Source organism: Eptatretus burgeri, chromosome 4 (assembly GCF_056783735.1).
Source record: "Eptatretus burgeri isolate ZD-2024b chromosome 4, Ebu_testis_v1, whole genome shotgun sequence".
Lineage (NCBI taxonomy): Eukaryota > Metazoa > Chordata > Myxini > Myxiniformes > Myxinidae > Eptatretus > Eptatretus burgeri.
Window position 1 is genome coordinate 126,749,606 of NC_140964.1, and position 8,131 is coordinate 126,757,736.

The window sequence follows — 8,131 nt, forward strand, 5'->3', positions numbered from 1 at the left end:
AGATTCGGCTACTGAACAATAGCATCGGGTACTCTGGTCTGATGCATTGACATTTGAACTTTTTGATTTTAGGAACACCAATTCATACGCCGAAGACCTGGAGAGGGTTACGACACAATGTTTGTAGCCGACTGTGTAGCCGGCTATGTGACTAGGGTTGTTGCTCAGGTTTTGATGTAGGAAAACTTTTTATAATAAATGGGATGCCAACAAAAGAGAAGTACAAGCAGATCATGCAGCACTGTGCAGTTAGTTCCTTGTGGATATCATTTAATCGGAAGAGGATTCATTTTCTGACGAAAATGAACCAAAACACACTTCCAATATGGTAAAACAGTATTTGGAGAACAAGGTTAAAGCTGGTGTGCTCCAAGTGTTACATGGCCATCCCAGAGTCCAGGCATGGATCCCATCAAGGGCCATATGGGATTACTTGGAAACAGGAGAACAAGAGGAACCCAACTAACCTTGCAGAACTGTGGAATGCACGGCATAAGATTTGGCACAATATTCCTGGAAGAATGCTTCAGTCGAAGTATGGGTAAAGAGTGATGACACTGAAGAAAGGCAAATGGTGGACACAAAAGTATTAACTGATCTAAAAAATGATCCTTTTATTGTTATTTACTTAAGCAGTTTGTTTCACACGCATTTATAAAAGGCTGATAGTTTACAATAAGAAACATATGACTTCTCACTGATAATTTGATGAACTTGGTCTTAAGTATGAATGACATTAGAATAACCCAAATGCATGCGTGTGTGTGTGTGTGTGTGTGTGTGTGTGTGTGTGTGTGTGTGTGTGTGTGTGTGTGTGTGTGTGCGTGCGTGCGTGCGTGCGTGCGTGCGTGCGTGCGTGCGTGCGTGCGTGCGTGCGTGCGTGCGTGCGCGCGCGCGCGCGCGCGTACAGTGCCGACAGAACGTCCACACACCCTTTCAAACTTTTCACCTTTTGTTTTTTTCACCTAACACTTTTCACCTAACACCTTGTAGCTTGGAATTAAATTAGACTTTTCCCATCTTTATTTACACATCGCAACCCACAACTTCCAAGTGAAAAAGAAATTCTACAAATTTCAGAAAATTAATTAAAAATGCAAAACGAATTTCTTGGTTGGGTAAGTCCACCGCGCTGAGTTAATACTTGTTGGAAGCACCTTTGACAGCAATTTTCCAATGAGTCCATTGGCATCGGTCTGTGGCAACTTTGCACACCTTTATTGGGCAATATTTTCCCATTCTTCTGCACAAAACTGTTTAAGCTCAGTCAAGTTGCACGGGGAGTGTTGATGGACAGCAATCTTCAAGTTATGTCACAGATTTTCAATTTAAATTATGTTGGGGCTCTGACTAGGCCACTCAAGGACATTTATCTTTTTGTTCCTTTGCCACTCCAGTATAGCTTTGGCTGTGTGCTCTGGGTCGTTGTCATGCTGAAAGATGAACTTCCGTCCCAATTTCAGCTTTCTTGCAGAGGACAGCAGGTTTTCCTCTTGGATTTTTCTGTATTTTGCTCCATCCATTTTCCCTCCTGTCTTGACAAGTGCCCCAGACCTTGCTGATGAAAACATCCCCGTAGCATCATGCGACCACCACCATGCTTCACAGTAGGGATGGTGTTCTTTGGGTAATGTGCTGTGTTGGGTTTGCGCGAAACGTAACATTTTGCTTTTCGGCCAAAAAGTTCCATCTTGGTTTAGTCAGACCACAAAACTTTTTCCCACATGGCTTCAGAATCTCCGGAGTGGTTTTTTGCATACCTCAAATGAGAGTCAAGGTTTGGCTTGTTTTATTCCTTATTGCCACCCCACCGTACAGTCCAGACTTGTGGAGTGCTTGGAATATTGTTGTCACATGCACACATTTAAAAGTTGCCATTGGCATCTTCGTGGCCTCTCTTATCAGTTTGCTTGCTTGGTCATCCAGTTTGGAGGGACGGCCTGATCTTGGCAGCGTCTTGGTGGTACAATATGCCTTCCCATTCTTAATGATTGTCTTGACTGTGCTCCGAGAGATATTGAAGGACTTTGAAATATTTTTATACCCATCCCCTGATCTGTTCCTTTCCAAAACTTTATCCCGGAGATCTTTTGAAAGCACCTAGGTTACTCATGGTTGAGTCTTTGCTGTGAAATGCACTACCCAGCAGAGGAAACCTATAGGTGCAGCTGATTTTAGTCTAAAATAATCAGAATCACTACAATTTAACACAGGTTAACTTGATGTGTGATTTTGAAGGTGATTGGTTACACCTGAGTTAATTCACAATTGCTATTATAATGGGGGTGGACACTTATCCAACCAAGAAATTCTAGTTTTGTATTTTTAATTGATTTTCTGAAATTTGTAGAATTTGTTTTTCATTTAGAAGTTGTGGGTTACGATGTGTAAATAAAGGTGGAAAGAGTCTGATTTAATGCAATTTAATGCCAGGCTGTAAGGCAACAAAAGGTGAAAAATTTGAAACAGGGTGCAGATTTTCTATAAGCACTGTACACATACAGTGCCTTTCGAAAGTATTCACACCTCTTGACTTTTTTACATTTTTTTTGTGTAACAGCCTGAATTTACAATGGAATTTTTTTGTCGCTGATCTACACATAATACCCCATAATGTCAAAGTGGAATTTGTTTTTTGGAAATGAAAACCTGGAATGTCTTGAGTCAATAACTAAGTCTTCAACCCCTTTGCTATGACTCTCCAAATTTAGCTCACGGGCATCCAATTCCCTTTGATCATCCTTGAGATGTCTTGACAACTTCATTGACTTGATTGGTGTCATGTCAGAGTAGAAACTCTTATGAAGTCCAAGGAACTGTCCGTAGAATTCCGAGATGGAATTGTGAGGAGGCATCGATCTGCGGAAGGGTTTAAAACAATTTCTGGAGTGTTGAAAGTTCCCGAGAGCATAGTGAGCTCCATCATTAAGAAAGGGAAAGAACATAGAACTACCCAAACTCTTCTTCGAGCTGGTCGTCCAACCAAACTGAGCAACAGGGCAAGAAGAACCTTGGTGAGGGAGGTGATCAAGAACCCAATGACCACTCTGACAGAACTACAGACAGAGTTCCTTGGCTGAGATGAGAGAACCTGCCAGAAGGACAACAGTCTCTGCAGCACTTCACAAATCTAGGCTTTATGGGACAGTGACCAGACGGAAGCCACTCCTGAGAAAAGGCACGTGACAGCATGCCAGGAGTTTGCAAAAAGGTGCGTGAAAGACTGAGAGGATGAGGGAAAAAGATTCTGTGGTCTGATGAGAAGAAAATTGAACTCTTTGGCATGAATGCAAAGTGCTACGTCTGGCAGAAACTGAGCACAGCTCATCACCATTCTCACACTATCCCTACTGTGAAGCATGGCGGTGGCAGCATCATGTTATGGCGATGGACTGGGAGACTTGTAAGAATAGAGTAAACAATGAAAGGAGCCAAATACAGGCAAATCCTTGAGGAGAACCTGCTTGAGAGTGCAAAAGACCTTTGACTGCGGTGAAGGTTTACGTTCCAACAGGACAATGATCCCAAGCATACAGCCAAAGCAATGCTGGAATGGCTTAAGAACAAGAACGTGAAAGTCCTTGAATGGCCCAGCCACAAAGCCCAGACTTGAATCCATTGAGAAGTGCTGGAAAGATTTGAATGCTGTTCACTGATGCCCCCCCCCCCCCATCCGACTTCACAGAGCTTGAGGAAAACTGCAAGTAAGAATGAGGGGAAATTCCCAAATCCAGATGTGCAAAGCTCATACAGACATACCAAAGAAGACTCGAAGCTGTAATCGCTGCCCAAGGCACTTCTTCAAAGTATTGACTCAAGGGGCTGAATACTTATAAATATCTAATTTACATGTCTTTCATTTTCAATACATTTGTAAAAATATCTAAGAACATATTTTGACTTTGTCAGTACAGGGTATTTTGTGTAGATCAGTGACAAATTTTTTTTCATTTAATCCATTTTAAATTCAGGCTGTAACACAACAAAATGTGAAAAAGTCAAGAGGTGTGATTACGTTCTGAAGGCACTGTATACGTATTTACACACACATACATATACGAAAACATGTGTAGTGTAGCACGCACTCCCCTGATCTCCATTGGACATAGTCTTACACCAAAGCATCACCTCCATCCCAGAGGCCACTGCCCAGTAACTCTGTCAAACAGACAAAGATTACATGGTCATCATCAGTTAAACATTAAATGGAACCACCGATCCGGATTTCGGGCTTATTTGCCCTCATCAGGATGGCAAACCGATAAATATCTAACCAATGATGACCACATTCATCGTTTATACATCAGACGCATCTCCTGACTCTTATGGTGAGCATCGCTGTGGATTATCTCACACGGTCAAACCGCATAATCTGCAAAGACCAATCGTCCATCTGCCACCAGACAATTGTTCCCGCAAATGCAAACCCTTCAACCAGAAGGCGCATGATGTGATCAGCGGGAAAATCGGAAACGTTACTCTTTGGCATGAACCCGATCTCGTTTGGTGTCGGACTATGTCTGCTGACATTTTAAACCTGTAGTTGAATTTTGTCCTGATATTATCTTGTCTTCTGACTTCTGCAGAGTTGAGTTGAAAGAAGGCTTTGATTGGTTCATGTGACTGATTCGACAGAACTGCAGTCCTGCTGTGCCACGCGTGATGATAGCTCGGAGATCTTCTACCATTCAATGGCATACAGAGCAGGCAACCCATCGGATCAATCCAATTACATTTTGATTATTACAAACTAATCACTTGTATCTCTTTGTTGTTCTGGCCTGGGTAACATTCACATTTTTTTTTTTGTAGGTTGTCATTTCACTTTTTGCAAGTGTCTGTGCTCTGTATTCCTAGTTTGCTGATTTTTCTATAATAAATGTTTTGTTCCCCTGGTGAGGGTATTGGTGTATTTTACTTTTTTGTCAGCATTTGATGCAAAAATATATTCAACCGTCAGCACTATCACTGGCATGAAGACTCGTTAATTCAGACGACTGGGAATTTATATTGCTGTATAATTTTAAGGTTGTGAAAGGAACTGTAGAGAAGAGCTGCAGGTACCTTCACCGGCTATCACAGTGTGCAGCATTCAAGGCTGCTGCTTTGCCTCGGTTTTAAACGTATATTATGACATTTCAGGATTGGAAAAAACGATTCCATGATATTTTTGAAACTTTTGCTTATAATTGCTCGGGATTGTTTTGATTTGGCTGGTGCTCGTAAAATAATATTTGTGACCACATAGCACATATCAAAGCATACTGCAAGGCAAAAGCAACAATACAAAATAAATTGAGGGGTTTATAAGAAATATAAACTTATGTATGCAAAAGCAGAGCAACTGATTGAATGGTCCAGTTAAATATGTTTACTCCTAAGACGAACATTAACAAATCCTTGGCAAAAAGGATATGCGTTTATTTTCGAGGTGTTATAAGTTATTGTAAACTTTATCTGCAGCAATAAATTTCTGCATAGCACAGGTATACACTGGGTATGGCTTGGAATCGCACTTGGGCCAAACAGAAACATTTGTTTTTGATAATATAGGCTATAGCAGAACGTTGAGGTTCAAATGGTTCGACAGATTGCAGACTTTTTGTGCAAATTTAAATAAAAGAACAAAAAACAAATATTTTTTGTTCCTCAAAACTTCAGCATTATACACATACATTGAACAAGCTCATATCTACTATATAAATGGCAGTCCTTCTGTCTGTGTCTGTCTGTCTGTCTGTCTGTCTCTGTTTTTTTTTGTGACGAATAAGCTCCTAGACCAGTGAACCGATCTTGATGAAACTTAACACATATATAGAACTAACATTCAACTTCAGGATGTGCGAAGTGGCTCTCCATAAAAATGAAAAAATATATATTTAAAAAAATATATATATATATATTTATATATATAATTTCCATTAGAAAAAAAAATGGCTTTCGAATAGTGTGCCGGCATATTAATCATAACAAAAGGCTTCATGGTTAAAAACGCTAGAGTTTTTTGAAATACAAAATATTCGTATTCGTTGACTTTTTAAACATACATATTCTCCTGTTATTTGAATTCTCAAACTGCACGCGCACGGCAACAGCTAACTGCTGATCGATCTGCTCATGAAAGAGCCAGGCAAGCGGAGTCAGCTGCAGAGAGAGAGAGGGAGAGAGGGAGAGAGGGAGAGAGGGAGAGAGGGAGAGAGGTAGAGAGAGAGAGAGAGAGAGAGAGAGAGAGGGAGAGAGAGAGAGAGAGAGAGAGAGAGAGAGAGAGAGAGAGAGAGAGAGAGAGAGAGAGAGAGAGAGAGAGAGAGAGAGAGAGAGAGAGAGAGAGAGAGAGAGAGAGAGAGAGAGATAGAGATAGAGATAGAGATAGAGATAGAGATAGAGATAGAGATAGAGATAGAGATAGAGATAGAGATAGAGATAGAGATAGATAGATCTTACTGCTGATATATCTACTCATTTACTATATAAATGGCTGTCTGTCTGTCTGTCTGTCTGTTTGTAACCGATAAGCTCCTAGACCAGTGAACCGATCTTGATGAAACTTTACACACATATAGACCTAACATTCAGCTCCAGGATGTGCTCAGTGGCTTTCCATAAAAATGAAAAAAATATAAATTAAAAAAAAGGTTTTCGAATAGTGCGCCGGCATATTAATCGTAACAAAAGGCTTCATGGTTAAAAACGCTAGAGTTTTTTGAAATACAAAATGTTCGCATTCATTGACTTTTTAAACATACACATTCTCCTCCTGTTATATGAATTCTCGAACTGCACGCGCAAGGCAACAGCTCACTGCTGATAGATCTGCTCATGGAAGAGCCAGGCAAGCGGAGTCAGCTGCAGAGAGAGGGAGAGAGAGTCATCTTACTGCTGATATATCTGCTCAGGACAGAGCCAGGCAAGCAGAGTCGGCTGCAGAGAGACAGTCGTCTTACTGCTGATATATCTGCTCATGAAAGAGCCAGGCAAGCAGAGTCGGCTGCAGAGAGAGAGTCGTCTTACTGCTGATATATCTGCTCAGGACAGAGCCAGGCAAGCAGAGTCGGCTGCAGAGAGACAGTCGTCTTACTGCTGATATATCTGCTCATGAAAGAGCCAGGCAAGCGGAGTCGGCTGCAGAGAGAAAGTCGTCTTACTGCTGATATATCTGCTCATGAACGAGCCAGGCAAGCAGAGTCAGCTGCAGAGAGAGAGAGAGAGAGAATGTCGCCTAACTGCAAATAGAGCGTCACACCGATGGGCGAGAGAAGCACAAAACTCACGTTCCAGCTTTCTCGGTCCGGGTTTTGGCAGGACATCGACAGTTGCCACTGCTGCTCGAAACATCGAGTGGCTCAAGGCCGCCTTCAACTATGACCTCTCTGAGGATTACGGCAGCATAAAGCCTTCCTTCCATAAATCTGAGGAAAAAAAGAAGCCTTCCCAATTTTCTCCATACAACTAATGCCTCAGTCTAACTAGCGTGAGGAAAATAGGGCAAATTTCCCGGGTATTCCCGGGTACTTCAGCTAGTATATATATATATATATATATATATATATATATATATATATATATATATATATATATATATATATATATACTATAATGGAGCAAGTGTGGATGTCACCGAGTCTCCAAAATTGACTTGTGGTGGATATACTGCCAACTTTGGTGGTAGCTGATATTACAAATCACCTTTCTTTTTCTTATGATATGGAGTAGGACATGTGTGATCAATAAAATTTCTTTCAAAATGACAAAAATATATAGTGTATTTCCAAGAATGTGCTGCAGCACTGAAGGTGGGCCGAGATTGCCCATTGCCCACTGAAGGTGGGCCGAGAAGCGGACTTCTGCCTGGAAGGTGGGAGTGCCCACGAGAACATGCAAATTAACTTGGATCTATATTATACTATAATGAAGCTTTGGCAGATATGGGTATGTATGTGTGGACAGACTGCCTTCACCCTATTGGTTGGACAGCTGGCCTGAGTCCACCCACAATCATAACCTCAAAAAAAAACATACATCCACCATTTTGTGAAGGTGCATCGGCCTCAGGCCTCTGGTGTCAGCCCATGGCCCAGTGCAATTGAAATTATCAGAGATATATAACCACGGCATGTTTTTTTCTTCATGTACG

General features: G+C 41.4%; 1 protein-coding gene across 1 annotated transcript in view; it reads left to right on the forward strand.

Moving 5' to 3' along the window:
- LOC147029058 (uncharacterized) overlaps positions 1-4,897 on the forward strand; it is a 108,158-nt gene extending 103,261 nt beyond the window's left edge. Inside the window, exon 19 of the mRNA XM_085879985.1 lies at positions 4,587-4,897. The gene's annotated coding sequence lies outside the window, so the exon portion shown is untranslated. The remainder of the gene's footprint in view (positions 1-4,586) is intronic.
- The last annotated feature ends 3,234 nt before the right edge of the window (positions 4,898-8,131 follow it).